Here is an 18,507-nt window from a genome sequence, read left to right on the forward strand (position 1 = left end):
GGTTAATGCTGGTTCCTCTTGCCACAGAAGTGATTTGAAACTCACACCTGAACACAGTTTATGGACATGAAGAAGAGATAAGAGAGACCAAGAGAGGTATGGGTGTCCTTACCACCGAGTATTTCTTTTGTCTGGTTTCAGAGAGGCTGATGCTGCACTGAGGGCTGTAGTGGTCTATAATCTGGTATATTGCTAATCCCCAGATAGACACACACACGTGTGCTGATCTATTTTTTTTTTCTCTCCAAGAAGGAAAACCTTGGGGCAGTAAGTCTAAGTGGGTTGTGTTCACCTTGATTTTGTAGGCTGGAGATGAGAAAATGAACAAGGAGATATTCCAGCCTTCCAGCTCTCTCTGTAACCTATGGGGAGTCTGGATAAAGAGCAGTGTATCTGTCCACATGGCGGCCATAAAGGGCCTGAACGAAATGGGTGAAACTCACAGATTCAGTACTTCTCTAAAGAGTTGGTAACAGCATTTCTTCCTCTCTGACACTGGTACACTGGTCTAAGTTTTGCTTGAAACAGGTCTACTGTGTGAAGAACAGGAGTGCTTCAGTGGATGAAATATTCCATGTTTAAAATTGAATGGGCGGAGAAAATTAACTTCTGCTGAACAAAAATAAGCCCCAATCACTTCTGATCTTCTATTAGAAATAGCTTAAGTCAAGTCAGGCTGCATTAAGCAATCAACAAGTAACACTTTTGTTTTCAACAACTTCTCTTACCTCCTGCTAATTTTCATCAGGATTCCAGACAATATACTACTAACCATTATTTTCTCACCTAGTTTGCTCAGTACTGACAGATAATAGATGATCCTATTACAAATAGATTTGACACTGCATCCATGAAAATGTGAAAATTGGAGTCTCTCGTCATTATTTAAAATGTGTGCTCACTCACTCAAATGAGGTATAAGAGTCTACTTTGGAGATAAAGTAGTCCAGATTGCTGGAAAGGCTGCTCCAGTGTCACCCAGGTTAATGTAGATGTATTATGTATTTATATAGCCTATAGGAGGATAACTTTTCAGCAAATGATTTGGACTGAATATGCAGTTGATCAGGACTCTCATTAATAACCTATGGCCACACTGTTCTCATGGTAAGAACTTACCCTTGCAATCACAAAGATTAATTCCAGGGCTGTCTGTTGTAGTTTGGGAGAACAAGTCCATAGAAATGGGTGAGTCCAGAGATCCATATCAACTGAGGTGTAGATTAAGATCCTGCACTGTCCCTGACATTTTGATTAAAATAGCCATTTTTTCAGTCATACTTCTGGAATTTGGAGCAATAGTGTTTTTCTCTGGTGATGGGTGCTTGCTCATACTGCATCTCAGTATGGGATTGAGGGCCTGGTGTCGAACTGTGACTTCTATGCTTGAGATACCAGAGATAAATTGACTTTGTTCTATTAGGTGTGAGGTCATGTCCATGTTTCCATAGGAGTTGCAGTAATCTAGTTGGGAGTTAGTAACTGGTGGATTAACATACACAATGGGATTTGATGTGTAGGAGGGAAGAATTGGTTAAACATGAGACAAGAAGCATTTTCTGTTGTACTGGTAACTGGATTTCCCTGTTTGATGGGTCATGAGAGACCAACGCATTTGAAATTCTTTAGAGCGTGGGCAACATCCATGGAGTGTTAGAAAATTCATTATTTTGCACATCTATGAGTCCTAGTTATTGCAGAAGCCATGCTGCTCAGCAAAACAGTTTTGATAGACTTTCTCCTCAACAGTGTGTACCTCTAGCAAGGCATTTGTGGAAGTGGTCTAGGACCAGAGCATTGTCTGGACTAGTCACGTGAAGGCAGGGAGTGTTTTGAGAGTCTCTGAATTACGCGTGTGACAAATGCGGACTGTAAGAGAGGGCACTGGTTGAGGAGCACTTGGATGAAGGTGAGAGATGAGATGGAGAGCTTCCACCTGAAAAGTACATCACCTGAGAGCTGGAGCTGGGAGAGTAGGCTTTTGTACTAATCCTGACATTGCTGTTAGGCCATGAGTTAAAAAATAAGGATGTAAACAGCAGCATCCCTGGTTCTGGAGCATGATCATCGTACACACTCTCTGTCATCAGCATATTCTCTATGTCAATAAATGGGAGTATGGTAGTCTTATTTAAAGCCTTTGATGACAGGCTGTAGGACACTGCCTGAGGCTGTAAGACAAATAACAGTAGTCTTCTCCATGGGTGCTATCTGACTTGTAAAAATGAGTACCTTCCTGCCTGTGCTAGTGCTGGTTTTTTAAGACACAGGCAAGCTCTCCGCTGTCTGTGTAGCTGCTGAACTTGCACGTTTTAGCCAGAGCTGTAAACGGGAGCATCAAGGGAAGCACTACACTTTGTCTCCACAGATATGGCAAAGCATGAGGAAGATGGCAGTAATTTAATGATGTAAAATGACTTGCTGTAATGCCTCAATTCAAAGTAGTTGTGTGGAGACTGTTCTCCAAGCTTATTGAGGAAACTTGCTAGTTGGGAGGTGCTGGAGGTAGTGCTGATGTGTCACCCACCAAGTGTGCAACTGAAAATATGTGATGGCCAGGATAATTTAAATCCTCTAGGAAAATGATTTTTCTCCACTTATCTTGTATGTAGGCATCTGGATGACTGCAAGCAGTGCTGACTCTCGTTAGGGAAGGTTAGTGCTCAGGCTACCCACTGCATTTTTACCATATGTAAAAAGCCTAAGCCCTATGTTTTTATATAACCTAATTCTTAAATTAAATCTAGCAGCTCAATTTTATCAGCATGATCTCCTCATACAATTGAATGAATTCTGTGATGGTCATATGTGCTAAATTCAACAATTTGCATCTGGAGAACAAATTCTCGCTGTGAAGGAATTGCTTCTTTTTCTAATTAACATGGAATCCAAAGTTTGATTGACTGTAACCTGTGCACCTCCCACACTTCCTCTTCTGTTTTTGCTTGCTTTCTTCTCTTTACTCTGAAGGGGATCTTTTGTAACTGATCTGTTTGTTCTGCTGTTTCTTTGGGGATCACAAATTAAGCCGCAGGTCTTTTTTTAGTGTTGGGTTTGGGAGGTGGAGAGAGGGGATTTAGGGCTCCGTTGCGCTGGTGTGGTACTGGCAGTCAGCTTTGGAAGTTTGGATCATTACTTTGGAAGAGTGGCCAAGATCTGTGCCTCAAAGATGTGAGGGTTTGAGTCTTGTCATTTTAATAGCGAATTGGGGTGTAATAAATGGGACAGCTGGTAAAGGGTTGAGTAAGAGACTTATAATTAATGCCGATCAACATGTGCTTATAGAAAATAGATCCTGTCAAGCTAAGCTGATACCTATTAAGCGTTTTTAATGTGATTGCAAATTTGATATTTATGGCTTCTACAAGGCATTTGACTTGGTGACACCATTTTGATTAAGAAACAAGAACAATATAGAAACATAGATACAATTTGATTTGGCAGGTGTGAGGGATGGGAACTAAGCTTGCCCAGCTTCAGCTGTTCACAGTTTTGCACGCTTTCCTAAGCCAGTTGTCCTGGACTCCCTCTGAAGTCAGTGGAGAGGAGAGAGGGCCATTTCTCCACCCCAAGCTGACAGTAGGGGGAACATGAGCTTGTTGGACAAAGCACTTTGTTGCCTATGTCAACAGTATCTGTGTAGATCCCTAGGAGAACTTCAGGGAGGCTGTGCTAAATCTGGGTCTGACCATACGGCAGACACTCACGGAATGTTGTGTTCAGGTCTGTCTGCACCTCTAGGAGGTGGATCAGATAGTGAGTAGAGTAGACATAGAGTAGAAGATCATGATGGCTAAGGGTGGAAGAACATGCCTTTCAGCCACTTGGATTTCTTGCTGACATTCATTACCCTTATCCAAGAGAAAGAATTTACCTATTTGGTAAAGTTTAAAAAAGGAAGAGTCTTCAGTCTGTTAAACAAAAATATAGCAAGATTCATTGTCTAGAAATGAAACCCAAGAAATTTCAAAATAAATAATAATAATAATAATTAAAAAAAAACCAAATAGGCTTTGACAGCCAGAATAATTAATCAATAAAATCTTTTGCCAGCACCCAGAAGGCATCACTAGAAGTTAGGGGTTTTTTCTTCCTGAAAAAGGCAACAAATTAAGTCCTGTGCCTTATAATACGCAAGAGAATCAGACTGAAGTCAAAAAAGAACTGCTACAATTATGCAGTCTGTAAAAAGTATGTCGGTCCCTGTGAAGAGGATATGGTTTTCCCTGTTCTGGTCAAGCTCTCAGACTCATTACAAAAATATAGCCTGTTTTTGGGGAATCAGAGGTGACGTCTGTCAATCCCTCTATATCCAAAGGGTAAATCCTCTGGGTAGACACTGATGGTTTTGAAAATCTTTTTGGGATGCAGCATGTTGCTGGTCATACTACACTGTAGCAGCGTTATCACCTTGGTTGCCCTTTCACCCTTCAGACTACTCTGTACCTTAGTTCAGACCGTAAGAGAAATGGTTGCTTTTGCCCTTTTGAGCACAGGCTGTTGTTCCCAAGCTATGGTACTTTGCTCTCACTTTCCTTTTTGTAGCATCAGACTCAACAGAATGAGCTGTCATCATCCCTCATGTCTCTGGTACATCGTGAACCAAGTGCAGTTCCTGCTTGGTTTCTTGGCGTTGTGCAGGGCTTCACATAAGACGAGGAGGGACACAAAGACTCTGAAGAGCCAAGTACTTACTTTGCCACCATCCTGACTTTTTTTTGCAGCAGCCTGATCCTATCCTGCTGCTCTCCAGCTGCCTAATAGCATTTCTCCCACACTGCAAAAGGCAGGATCTGGCTGCCCTTACATCACCTGCAGTTGGTTAAGTTACCTGACTCCCTAGCAGTCTCTGAGAGTCTTACCAGAAGAGTAGGACTTTGTATTAAAAGCAACCAGGAAATGGCAAGCCAACAGGCTTTGTTCTGTTTCTCTTGACTTTTGACAAATATCTGAAAAAGACATTGAACTGCAGAAAGTCAGTTCATGGTGTCAAAGAAGTTGAGGTCTTCTCAGTCTCAAATGTTTCAATGCTTTGACTGTGAGTCTCTCCAGCTGCTTCAGTGAAGCATTGACATTGGGAAAATGTGTTAGCCAAGCTGTCCTAAAACTTTCAGTCTTTTAATCTCAATGCCTTCAAACTATTTCAGAAGAAGGTATCTTTGCTGGTCTTTTCTTCAATAAAGAAATAAAGATGCTTCAACAAATGTGCTTACTTGCCTGCTACTTTTAAACTAGAAGTTTAAAGCCCTCTAAACTAAAGTTGTCAGTGGAGGGGAACCTCAATCCATCCCACTTCTGTCAGTTTGATGGCAGTGCCAGCAAGAAATGCCCAGAGCTTGGAGAGAGGATTGCAGGTCTGCAGGAGAGCACCTGAACCCAAGCCAGCTTCCTCAGGTGCCCATCTTAATGCCACTGTGCAGGTGTGGCCAGGGGAATAAACAAGAGGAGTTAGAGATGTGCATGCCTGCAGGGCCATGATCTTACTGGCATTGTGGAGACATGCCGGGATGGTTCCTGTGGCTGGAGTGTTGGAATAGAAGGAAGCAGGCTCTTTAGGAAGTGCAGGAAGTGGAGATGAGGAAGAAGTGTAAATGGCCAGCTGGAGGGCATGGAGCTCTGCCTGGGGAGTGGTGAGAAGCTGATTGGGGGAGCTTATGGGACAGAATTAAAAGGAGGGCAGGGACAGGTGATTTTTCTGCCTTGGTCTTCACTGACAGGTGTTCCAGCCACACTGCCTGAGTTGCAGATGCCAAAGGCGGTGATTGGTAGAATTAAGAACCACCTGCTGTTGGAGATGACAAATTTGAGAACATCTAAGGAAGGTGCAGGGGCACAAGTCCATGGGACCTGATGAAATGTATCCACGGATTCTTAGGGAACTGGTGGATGACGTCACTAAAACCACCATGCATCAGATTGATAAGTCTTGTCAGTCTCATGAAGCTCCCACTGACTGGAAAAAAAGAAATATTTGAAAAAAAAGGAAGACATGGGGAGCTATAAACCAGTCAGTCTTATCTCAGTGCCTGGCAAGGTCATGGAGCAGATTCTCCTGGAAACTATGCTAAGGCACATGGAAAATCACGAGATGACTGGTGACAGCCAGCATGACTTCACTGAGGGCAAGTCATGCCTGACAAATCTGGTGACCTTCTATGATGGGGTTAAGATCAGTGGTAGATAAGGGAAGCACAACTGATGTAATCTACCTGGACTTGTGCAAAGCATTTGATGCTGTTCCATGTGACATTTTTGTCTATAAACTATGGAGACATGAATTTGATGGCTGGACTGCTTGGTGGATAAAAAATTGGCTGGTTGGTTGCACTCATAGTTGGGGTCAAGGGGTCAATGTCCAAATGGAGAGCAGTGATGAGCTGCATTCCTCAGGAGTCAGTTTTGGGACCAGCGCTGTTTAATGTCTTTGTTGGCAACATGGACAGTGGGACTGAGGCACTCTCAGCAGGTTTGCTGGTGACACTGAGCTGTGTGCTGCAGGTGACACACTGGAGGGAAGGGATGCCATCCTGAGGGACCTGAACAGGCTTGAGAGGTGGGACTGTGGGAACCTCATGAAGTTCAGCAAGGTCAAGTGCAAGGTTGTGAACCTGGATCAGGGCAATCCCAAGCACAAATACAAGATGGGTGGAGAATGGATTGAGAGCAGCCCTGGGAGTGCTTGTGGGTGAGAGGCTGGACATGATCCAGCAGAGTGCACTTGCAGCTTAAAGTCACCAAGGATCTTGTTATTAGGGCTATAAAGATGATCACAGGGCTGGAGCATCTCTCCTGTGAAGGAAGACTGAGGGAACTGGGGTTGTCCAGCCTGGAGAAGAGAAGGTTTCAGGGAGACCTTGTGTGCCCCCTTCAGGTACTGGAAGGCAGCAATAAGGAAGCTGGAAAGGGATTTCTTAAAAGGGCATGCAGTGATGGGACAAGGGGGAATGGCTTTAAAATGGAAGGGCAGATTTGGATTAAGTATTAGAAAGAAATTTTTTACTGTGAGCATGGTTAGGCCCTGGCACAGGTTGCCCAGAGATGCTATGGCTGTCCCATTCCTGGAAGTGTTCCAAGGCCAGGTTTGATGGGGCTTGGAGCAGCCTGGTCTAGTGGAAGGTGTCCCTGCCCATGGCAAAGGAGGTGGGATGAGATGATTTTTAAGGTCCCTTCTACTCAAACCATTCTGTGATTCTGTGACCTTCATCCAATCTCCAGCAAACCTAGTGGACTTCAATGAATTGTGAAGTTGACTCTAAGGCAATCTACCCTTTTCTCCAGACTGTATGTATTTGTTTTCAAAGAACCCTCACTATCAGGGTTAAGAATTTTTAACTGAACATACATGATCCATTAGAGCCCTGTAATTTTTGAATAAACAGTCTTTTCAGTGCTTTATTTTTGCATGGGAATAGTTTACATATCTTTTTTTGAAGCCCAGACATATCAATAGCTTTCCTTGAGCTTTTAATGGGAATTAAAAAACAAATAAACTTGAAATGAGTTAAGTTTTTACTTGCATCCTCATAGTGATCTCATTTTGAGTCTTAACTACAGCATATCACAGAGCTTAATGTCATCTGGATAAAGCAATTCTATGTTTAACATGGTTTAGGGGAGGGATAGTGAATTACATGCTCTGAGGATGGGCTCCTAAAGTGTCTCTCTGCATTTCTTTCTGGAACTTTGTTCAGTTGGTTTAGTGTGTATGCTTTAACTTCATTTACAGCATCAACTTTTCTTTTTTAAAGAAAAAGATGGGACTTGATAGGTTATTAATGCTGTCTATCTGATCCTCTAGGTCTATAAACTCATTACTAACCTGTAATATCTGTACATCTTTTAGTGTTTTGAAAGCATTTTTTAAATAAAAATGAGTCTGTAAATTATCTTGGCAAACTTTGTCATAATTGCTCATTGCATTTGAGTTTGCAAAAATAGCTTTGTTTATGATGTGGTATTTTTAATGGCATATTTCACTGTTCCCATTTAAACTTCGAAGTGACATCTTTGTTTTTCCCCTTTAAAGAGCAGCATAATCCAGATGTCTGTCAAGAGTTGTTGATGTAGCATTTTATGAGTAATCCTTCTGTTTGAGGTTTTTGTTTTGTCAGAACTGTTTGCCAAGCTCTTATGAAGCTCCCCATGAATATTATTGGCGTATACTTCCTTTTAAAGAAGTGATTATCTAGGCAGGAATACAAACTCAACAGCCAGTTCTAAACCACAAATGTTTTCTCGAAAGTTATGTGATGTCATAGGAGGAGTTTATTTGTCAATGTATATGTGAATATTATTCCCCCCTTCCCTTTCCACTTCTTAACGCTTTGAGGCACAGGCCAGCATTCGATTTTGGAGGACTTCAACTATTGCACAGAGTGACCTCAGGGTTACTGTGTGTGTGTAAATCTTTGGTAAAGAGATGTTCACAGTTCCCAGCCTGTTTTCAGAGATGTGAGTGTGATTGTGAGAAACTTTCAGTAAAACATGCCAAGTAGCCTCAGGTATCCAGCAATTACCATTTCAAACTCAGAGCTGATAGTACAGGGATGCTCTCATTTGTTGCTGCTAAAAAGTTTTCTATAAATATTTGAACATTGTGCATGTGCAGACATTCTTCTCAAGTCATTTTTTCTCAGGTAGTTCCTTAGTTTAGGTGGCTGTGGCTTAAATTCTTTGGACCTTAGTGAGGACTGGCAGCATTGCCAGGCTGTTCCCAAGCATTTTAGAATCCTTATGGCTTGCAAATGCCCTGGGATCTGCAGACCTCGCAGCATTTTAGCTTGCAAATTAGTAGTTGGCTGGTTGTCAGTTGGGGAAAAGAGAGAGCTCCAAATTCTGTAATAAATAATATATTAGGGTAAACATAACAATAGTATTCTGGAGACATCGTGGTGCAGAGCAGTCACTCCTTCCAGTAAAGTCAGATGGGACTGTGAAAATGGATGCATCCTTCATTTCCAGCCCTGCATTTTATTTTTTTCTATCCCAGCCTGCAGCTCTTGGCTGCAGCTCTGGTGAACTTCTGTGTAGCTTCTTGTGGGATCTGTAATTAGTCCCTTCTCAGACCACTTGCTTAGTTCTGGCAACAGTAGGACAACAGGTCACACCAGGCATTACAGAGCTTTTCATGCTAAACATGCCAAAGATAACAGAGTAAGATAACAGCACACAGTTGTTCCTTACCTGTCAGCACTGACAGCTTTGGGGGTGTCGGTCCGTATTTACCTCTCGTGTCCGTACAACTTCCCAGGCATGCTCAGCTCGGCTGTGTGCAGTGACTGATTGTGATTTGGCAGATACCCTGCCCATAGCACCCTTCTGCTGCCTGTGAAACTTCTACATAGCTTGCCTAGTAAGTTTGTACTTTGTGTTGGAGTCTTCCCCCACCCCCCTCTGATTTGCTTTCCTTTGCCTTGTTTATTTGCAAAGAGAGGGTGTTCGCTGGCCAGTATTTCATTCCTGTTCTTCAGCCCCTGCCCCAGGCTGTGGTACCTGACATGGGGGAGGTTGTTCACAGGGCAGAGCATCTTGTAAAGGGCATTTTTAAAGCACTTTGTGCTTCAGAGTTGATTTATAGCTTGTCTGCACAGGCAAGCTTTCATAAAGTATTTTTGTGTTAAACTTTTTCTGGTTAATTAACCTGCAATAACTATATCCACATCCTTGGCTTTATCCTTCGTCTTTTCCAAGTGCTTTTTTCAACCACAAGTGAGATGTGGGAAGGCACTGCATGAAGCATTGCATCCTCAGTGTTGTCCATGTTGTGCACCTCTGCTGTTAAGTGATCTCTTATTCAGGGAGGCTCTGGAACAATGAGTTCCTCACTACAGTACTGAGTTGCCAGATGTTGCTGCCTGCTCCTTACCTTTCTTCAGATCCGCTGTATTGCTTTTGGATACTTTGTCTGTGACAGAGAAGCTCTGAAACAGTGTCTTGCTGCATAAAAAAATTGTGGTTTTGGCTTGACATCGTATGAAATCATTGTTTCCCTCACCCTCTTTTCTGATTTACTACTGAGAGCTGAGCTTTCTGCTAGCTGCTTGTGCTGTCACCATATCTCATTGTTTGCTGGGGCAATTCTCCTTGATGAGAATTCTTCTTTGGCCAACCCAGAACTGTAGAGGGGAGTCCAACTGATACAGCTGCTCTCTCCAAAAGATCCAGACCTGCTTCTCACTGACCAGGTCTTTCACGCCAAAGGCACTTCTGATTATTCCATCCCTTCATGAAGATGTTCATGTTGATGAGAGGTGAGCTGACACCAACCTTCTATACCATGGCCTGCAGCTGATTTAACCTGAAGAAAGAGCTCTCTCCTTCAGGAAGGAAGAGATGCAGTGTCTAAAGTAGATAGCTTTAGATCCAGTTGCTTCGTTACTTAATTTAGAAGCTTAGGCACAGGACAGAGTACTTAACCTGTCCATTTTGCGGTAGTTAGGCTCCCGAAGGAGAGATGAGGCTGCTGCTGTAGGCTCCTGTAAGGCACCTTCAAGACAATTGAATGGAGGGAATGGAGGTTTTACTTCTGTGCAGGGTAGTACGCTATGATGAGAGACAACCTTTGGGTTTGCTGTTGAAAGCTCCTTGCTGTGTTTCTGCCTTTTCCAGTTTCAATATTTTATTTTAGTGGTTCAGAACTGCCTGGCAGGTGTTGCTCCCCCTCAATGGTAACTGCAGTAAAGTTTTGGTGAGCTTAAAATCCCTTCCTATAAACAGCCAAGATTTTCTAACGCTGGGGAAGCAAAACTCACCCAAATGCTAGTAAATAATGTAAATTGTAGTATGTTAAAGACCATTAAGTCTGTCGTCGTATTTCCCCAAGTAATTTTTGCACTTCTCTGAACTGTGTGTCCAAGAGTAAGCAAACAGATTTTGAACTTTGGCCTGTCTTTGCATACCATTTTCATGGTGACAAGTAATTGCCTTTCTTGCTCCTTTGTTTCCTTCTGATTCTTCTTTCTTCAGATGTCCCATATCCAGCTCTGAGTTCTGTTTTGCCTTTCTATATCACTGTCTAGAGCCTGCAATATGCTTTGTAAATATTCTTCATGTCTTTCATTATTGAGGTGAGATAGAAGAAGGTTTCGTTCATGCAAAACTGTCATTGGCTTCTCAGGCTTCTTCCCTATCTGAAACCCATTTTATTTTTATTACTCTCAAAGGTTTTTTTCCTGTTCTGTGAAGTTCTGGAGCGAGAGTCCTGAGGTGGCTTTGAGAAGTGTGTGTTTCCCTAAGGAGATCTTTCAGAGTAGCTCTGGCCTAGTGTTGCCCTTGGAGATGATGGGGTAACTATGATGTGATGAGTCACCATGCAAAACAGAAATTACTCCCCTGAGTAATTTCCCCTGTTTTCTTTCCTTTCCATAAACTGCCTCATGAAAACAATGCTCTTTTCAACAAACTAAAAGCAAAACTAAGAAAAGTTTCTATTTTTGTCTGAGTGCTTTTAGGCAGTCCATGCTATATTCCTTAGTCATCTTGTAAAAGTCAGAAATACTCAATTAAAAAGTTACAACAGTGTATTCAAGAAGTGTTAAATAGATAAATATATAGACCAGCTATGTGAAAAGCCTTAGCTCCAAAATGAATCTAGACCTGTGAAGAAGACGGGCTCAGGAAGAGCGTGGAGCTCTGTATGATGGAATGAACTGTAATGATGAGCAATAATGTGGTTAAGATGTTTACATATCCACACCTTCCCCAGCCTTTCATGTGCTTCCTCTTTTATTATCTTATTTTATGTTTTCAAGAAACTAACACGTAGCTGGCTAGTGGTTAGACAGCTCTCAGGTTTTTTTCTGCATGTAAACGTTCTGTGTGTTTTATTGAATCATAGAATGCTTTGGGTTGGAAGGAACCTTAAAGGTCATATAGTTCCAAGCCCCCTGCCATGGGCACGGCACCTTCCACTAGGCCAGGTTGCTTAACCAACATCCAACCTGGCCTTGAACACCTTGAGATTCCTTAGATGGTCTTGACCCTGATCTTATCCCAGAGCGGATGGTTCTTCACTCCCCCAGTCCCTGCCTGAGACTCGGGCAGTGTGGGTGGAGCGCCTGTGACTGCAGACTGAGGCAAAAAAGTCACTGACTATCTTAATGTTCTCCATATCCCAAGTAACTAGATTTCCCATTTCCTTCTGGAGAGGGCCAGCATTTTCCCAAGTCTTCCCTGTTGTCACAAAAATACCTATAGAAGCATTTGTTGTTGCCCTTGATGTCCTTGGCCAGATTTAATTCCCTCAGCAGTTTAGCTTTCCTAACCTGATTTGGGATGTTATTCATCTAGCCCTAATCTTATCCTTTTAAACTTTTTTTTAGTGGTCTGGTCTTTTTTTTTCCCCTCGTTTCTCAGGCTGATGGTGCATTGTGCCTCTCAGCCAGCTCTCATTACAGATCATTCATTGCAGCATGAGCCATTTGGTCAGCTAGTCAAGCCAAAGTTGCTATATGCTTCATTTGCAGAAATATAGTAGGAATTTAGCAGTTTTATTAAACTCTTAATGGGGCTCATTGCCTGACTGATCCACAAAGTGACCTTGGATAAGTCATTTAGTTTTTCTGTGTGCTTCTGTCTCTTGTACCCTTACCATCCTCAACTTCACCACACCTCTTTGGGCTGTAGGTATTCAGCACTGAACCAGTTTCAGGCTTTCACAAGGGAAATTATTTGTCAGGATATTTAAACATAACAAAAGTCATACAAATATTCTGAAATAATATCCTAGCAGGGTAGGGAGATAACTTCCAAGGAGATGTTTTGCATGGTAAACTTTCCATAGCTTGCAGGTTGGATTAGTGAAGTGTTACTCTACCACTTCAAAATTATTATAAAGCCACAAAATATAAAGATTATATAAAAGGAAAAAAAGGCTTAAGCTGAGGCATTGGGACAGGAGCCCTGATTGCATTGCAGAGAGAAGTGCACTGTAAACTTCAGATTCAGATTGTATCAACTCAATTACATGTATGCAGCAATCTTGTCATTATAAGAATCTTCTTGGTAGAAACTGAAACTCCAGTGCTAAAAACATGAAATCAATAGGCACTGTTATATCCACTTTAAAAAAAAAAATTGTATTGATTTACAGATAACAACAGCAGTTCATTCTTGCAGGATTACATGCCACTTCCTGTCATAAAGATTACTTCAATATGTATTGCATGTGAGATGGAGAATGTAGGGATAAAACTGCTTTGCTTTAATGAATAGTCATTTTACTCTGTGCATTAAAATGAGATATATTCCTTTAAATTTATCTCCAGGGATTATTTTGATTTCATGGGCAAACTGTGTGTTACCAAAGACTCTAGAATGCTATTAAACTTTTAAATAGTCTTAGATTGCCTTGTTTTTGCAAGTGCTTGAACTCACCCTCTCTTTGATAGCAACTAATTAAGCAAAATATCGTGCTCTTTCTGGTCTCCTCCACATCCTTGATTAGAGGGTTAACACCATGTTATCTTGGGTATTAGATGTTCTTTGCTAAACCCTGAGTGTCTATCAGCATCTAACTCTCCGTGCTTTGTAACAAATTTTCTGTCGCCTTCTGGGGTTTGAGTTCTCCATGCTGATCATGGTGGTCTCCCATTGAGCAGCTTTCTTTTTAATTTTTTTCTGGTGCTGTGATTCATTTGAAGCCTGTTCTCATTATGCATAGGTGATATCATCTTTTTGTATTAAAGTAACTTTTCAACTCTTTCTAGGTAATCTGGCTTCCCAGAAATCTTCTGCTAAATGCAAGGGTTTGCTGTCCTGTTTACTGACTGTTACACCTGAGGCTGATTTTGATACAGATTCTGGATATCGCAGGGTAAGTGTGCCGATGTCTTTTTTGTGGGTTTTTGGTCATGGTCTCTTCCTTGCTTACACAGACACAATTTGGGCTCTGCTTTCACTTTCAGTGATGGCAGCAAGTCCCTATTGCAGCACATGCAACTGAGCATCTGTGTTATAATAGAAAACTATTGTAACATGATAAATGCTAATGCTGTAAACCTGATCAGGAGTATTTGAATTTGGTGGTGTAGCTCCAAGAGGGAGCAAAATTTTTTGTGTACATAGGCCTAGACTCATGGGGCCATATCTTATAAAACTGTAAAAAGCTGTAAGAGGCTTATTTGGGTGTCGTGAACTTTGAGTTTTAAGCTGATAAAAGTGCATGTAGTTTTATATTCCAAGTGAAATGTTCTTCATAGTGTGTTGTCTCAGTCGTTGAGACAAAACTTCAGGAGGAAACACTCAGGAGTGAGTGTCTTCTCCGAAGGGAAAAGAGCCTCCTCTTTTCCTCAGTCAGTGAGACAAATGGGTCACAAGAAGTGAAAGTGGGAAAAAGAAACCAAACTATTTATTAACACTCAAACAAAACAGGATAAAAAAACCCCTCAAAATACAACAAATTCCCGGAGAGGGAACAGACCCCCAGTCTCAGACCAGCCGGGCCCACCCTGCAGGCTCCCCGGACCGGCGAGGAGGGAAAGGAGGCAGTGAGGCAAGGGGAAAGGAAGGGAAAAAAGAACAAGAAAAAAAACCCAACAGAACCTTCTCCCAGCTAGCTGGAACAGAAAGGAAACCAAAAAGCAGCACAGCGCTCCCGGCACACTCCCTCCCGAGCCCCTGGGGCCGTTGGGCTGAGCTGTTCAATTGTCCCCTTGGGTCCATGTTAAGGGCACAGCGTCCTTGGGCACTGAGCGCACGGTTAAGGAATAAAGCGCCTGCGTAACGTCACCCCGGGACATGTGTACGTAGTAAAAATATCCGTGAAGTTTGCAAGATTGAGTTCAAATATTTGGAAAAGGGAGATTAAAGGTTAGTTGGTTTCTTGGGGTCATGGGGAGGGAAAAGAAAGAACTGATTCCCTCTCTTATCCAATTCTACTACGCACATTACAGCAGAAACTTTAATACTTCATTGTTGAATGACTCTTGTGGAATTTTTCACCTCCTGCCTACGGGAGGGAAGTTCAGTTTTGTGAACAGAGATTTGATTTTTCTTTATTTTTGCCTCTTCCTCAGTCTTGATCCTCTGCTTTCACCTTCTGTTTCAACCTGCTATTTTTCTTGCTTTATTCCCTTTTCTAGCTTCTTTTTGCACTTCTCTCTGTTTTTTCGTTATGGAGCTAATCTTACCCTCTTATGCCATTTCTTGTCCTCCTGGCCTCCTTTGATCAGCTGTCTGGCTTCTTCCATCCCGATACATAATTTTCTGGTATAATTCAGGCTGGAAAACAACTGCAGTTGTCTAGTCCAATCTCCTCCTTGGAGCAAGGTCACTTCAAACAGGTTGCAGAGGACCACATCCAGTTGGGTTTTGAGTATCTGCAACGATGCAGACTCCAAAGTTTTGTTAGACCCCTGTTACCATGTTTCACTACCTGATGAAGGATATTTTCTTTATTTATAATTTGAATTTTCATTGTTGCAGCTTCTTCGTTCTTGTCATATTGCTGCCCTTTCAAGAATAGGCTCACTGTGTTCTCTTTGCACCTTCCCTTTGGGGAATTGGAAAACATAGTGAGATCTGGGAGAGACCTCTGTTCTAGCCACCAATAATCCTCCATTGGACTTTGTCCAGTATGTCAAAGTCTTCTTGTTCTGGAGGGCTCACAAATCCTGCAGGGGAGGGGAGGATTTCTTCCCTGGGCCTGATGGCTGTGCTCTCACCAACACAGCCCAGAATGGACATGCTTGGGTTTGTTTGAAGGGCACGTTTCTGGCTCAAATTGTACCTGCTGTCTGTCAAGACTACCAAGTCCCATATTATTTTATTTTTCATTTTTTCAGTCTGTTTAATCTTTCTCATACACTGTCATGCATTCCCTACTTCCAGTGTTTGCTCTTTCTTCACAGGATTCCTTATTGAACACCTCAGTATCCCCAGTGCACCTTCGTCATAATGTTTCTGGCAACCTCTTCCCATAAATGTGTGTGAGCTGTACTTTGGAAACAGTGAAACACTTTTGGAAATGTGTTTATTTCCATGAGCAGCCAGCTTAAAGCTTTACATGTAGCTCTGATAATTTAGAATCCTTTTTTCAATTCGTACCATTATTATTCACAATAGATCAGGAAATTTTGTGTATGCTTAGGTGTGTACAAGTGTGCATGAGAGAGTGTATTTAATGCTTTTTTCTGTACTGCCAGTACACAGCCATAAATAGTGTATATAATAATAATATATATATGAAACTGTTTCTGGAAATTGAGTCTGATTTATGAACAAGACATATTTTATATTCCTTCTTTTTGTTTGTCCCTGCATGTGTGTGTGTGATGCTACAAATTGCAATGCCAACAACTGTAATTGTAGTGGTAGTTCTGCTCTTTTTCTTTTTTTGGTCACCCTCACGATGAGTAATGTATCCACTTTTCCTGTATTTTAATAGAGTATATATGTTGGGAGGTACGCCAGAGAACAAACACTCAGGAATACAGTCTCAGGCTTAGCTTGACATGATGATCAAATGGTTCCTGGGGAAAGGAGACATAGTCCTGTGCTCCTGGAAGCTTTGCTGACTGATATTTTGAGGGAAGGAACAAAAGGCCAGCAGTAGTTCAGTGCTGAAATCATAATTACTAGTTTGGCCAGGGTGGCTGGAGGTCCTGTCCAAATCCCTCTGTTTATATCTATCGAGGAGGGGAGCAAAAGAATGGGGGGGGGCAAGTGGAGCAAAAAGGGGGTAAACATACCAAGTCAGGGGAAGAAATAATTGAGCAGAAAATTGAGCAGTGGAAAGGAAAAGAAAATGTACAGAAAGGAGGATAAAGACTTTAACTTGCAACAAAGTGTTTTGGCTTTAATTCAGAGAAGTATTGTCCAACTCAAGAAGAAGTAGTTACACTAGTGCAGCTCATACAGAGATGAGTGACAGTTTAATTCACTTTCTGTGGTGGGGAATGTCTAGTAAATCTGGCTTGTGATAAGTTGCCACATTTCCTAGTCACATCAGTATGAAATGTCTGGGATAATCTTAGGCTGAATATCCACTTACTGCAAAGTGATTCTGTTGGGCTGTGGGATGCCCATGGGCGTTTCTGCTAAGGTGCCTATGATCTGGTTATACAGCATATATATAACAAGAGAATTTTGAAAACTAGTAATTTGGAAATGAGAAGGCAGGTGTATCCAGGCTTCCTCTCGGAGGCTTCTGTTGCATGAGAGAAGTTGTTTGAAAAGGGCCTGAGTTCCAGGATGGACTCTCCTTGTCTCCTTCTGGTAGCGGGCTGCATGTAGGCATTGCACACTTGTCTGTCTCACCCATTTTTGGATATTCCTCGCTCAGCTGTTCCCCTTACAAGACCTTTCAACTCAGTTTTTCTGAAGGATATAAAAAGTATTTCTGCATGTTGACTGTAGCCCTGTATATCCTGAAAGTCACGTGCGGTTGCAGATTTTGTATTCCAGTTGAAGAAGTACTTAACCCCAGTGTTTTCTGGTTCAAACTGAATTAATTTTCACTTACAACAGTGCGAATGGTGGGAAGGAATTTGAAATGAAGTTGAGAGCTGTTTTGGTGATGAAGTTATTTTAATAACTGTGGGTCTCCCTGCACAGCAGACTGATTGCTTTTTGGAGTATTTCTTAGGAGGAGGGAGGGTCAGGAAGGTGTGTAAACTCCAAGCGAGACCTCAAATGACCACGTGTCTTTAGGAGCTTGAACACAGTGATTGTGTTTTGCTTTTCATTTTTCACAGTTTTCAAGTGGGTGAAAGCAAAGATTTGGATTTGTTCCATTTTATCCCTTTCAGGAGAAGAAGCAAGCTGAATAAAGTAGAAAAAGTTAGTCCAGAAATCCAGGGCCACACTTCTGGTGTGATTTTGTGATAAGCTTTGGGATGCAGCAGAGAAACCAAATAGCAGCCTCACTTGTCTTTGGGATGGTATTCAAAGAACAATTCAGTTTGGGAATGACCTTGGAGGGGTCATCTTGTCCAAGCTCCTGCTCGAAGCAGGCAAACTGCAGAGGCAGGGCAGGTTGTTCAGGACTGTGTCCATGTCCAGGCAAGTCCTTTAATACTCCTGAGGATGAGGGCTCTGCAGCCTCCCCACACAGCCATCCTGCTGGTTAACCACCTGCTCTGAATTCTTCTTCCTTATCTCTTACCAGATTTTCCCTTCATATAGCTTGCACCTGTTGCCTCTCTTACTGCACACCCCAGGAAGATTCTGGCTCACCACATGCTCCAGACCTTTAACCATCCACTAAATCATGACAAACTGGAGATCTATGATTATGAAGAGCTCAGATCAATGTTTCCCAAGCACCTATGAATCAGGCAGTATTTTTTGAGTTTGCATCCATTTAACAGCATCTGTGTTGGTGTTTGAGGTTTTTTTTATTCTTTTTTTTTTTTTAAAGAGGGCTCTAATTTTACTGTGCTGTTATATCAGGGAGCAAGAATGGAGTGAAGCACAGACAGCACTTACTCTAACATCTCTGTAGGTGCCAAAACAAAAACACCTGTGTTCCTTTCTGCCTGTAGATAATACATGTCAAATAGACGTGGA

General features: G+C 42.0%; 1 protein-coding gene across 11 annotated transcripts in view; it reads left to right on the forward strand.

The window, feature by feature from the left end:
* Positions 1-18,507, forward strand: part of KLHL29 (kelch like family member 29) — a 393,114-nt gene that overhangs the window by 53,463 nt on the left and 321,144 nt on the right. For 10 of the 11 annotated variants that reach the window (XM_069011679.1, XM_069011680.1, XM_069011681.1 and 7 more), the window contains one exon: positions 13,707-13,813. The gene's annotated coding sequence lies outside the window, so the exon portion shown is untranslated. Of the gene's footprint in view, positions 1-230; positions 268-13,706; positions 13,814-18,507 lie in introns of those variants that run through there. The other variant, XM_069011690.1, reaches the window with a different exon arrangement.

The sequence above is a fragment of the Aphelocoma coerulescens genome, chromosome 3, assembly GCF_041296385.1.
Source record: "Aphelocoma coerulescens isolate FSJ_1873_10779 chromosome 3, UR_Acoe_1.0, whole genome shotgun sequence".
NCBI classification, from domain to species: domain Eukaryota; kingdom Metazoa; phylum Chordata; class Aves; order Passeriformes; family Corvidae; genus Aphelocoma; species Aphelocoma coerulescens.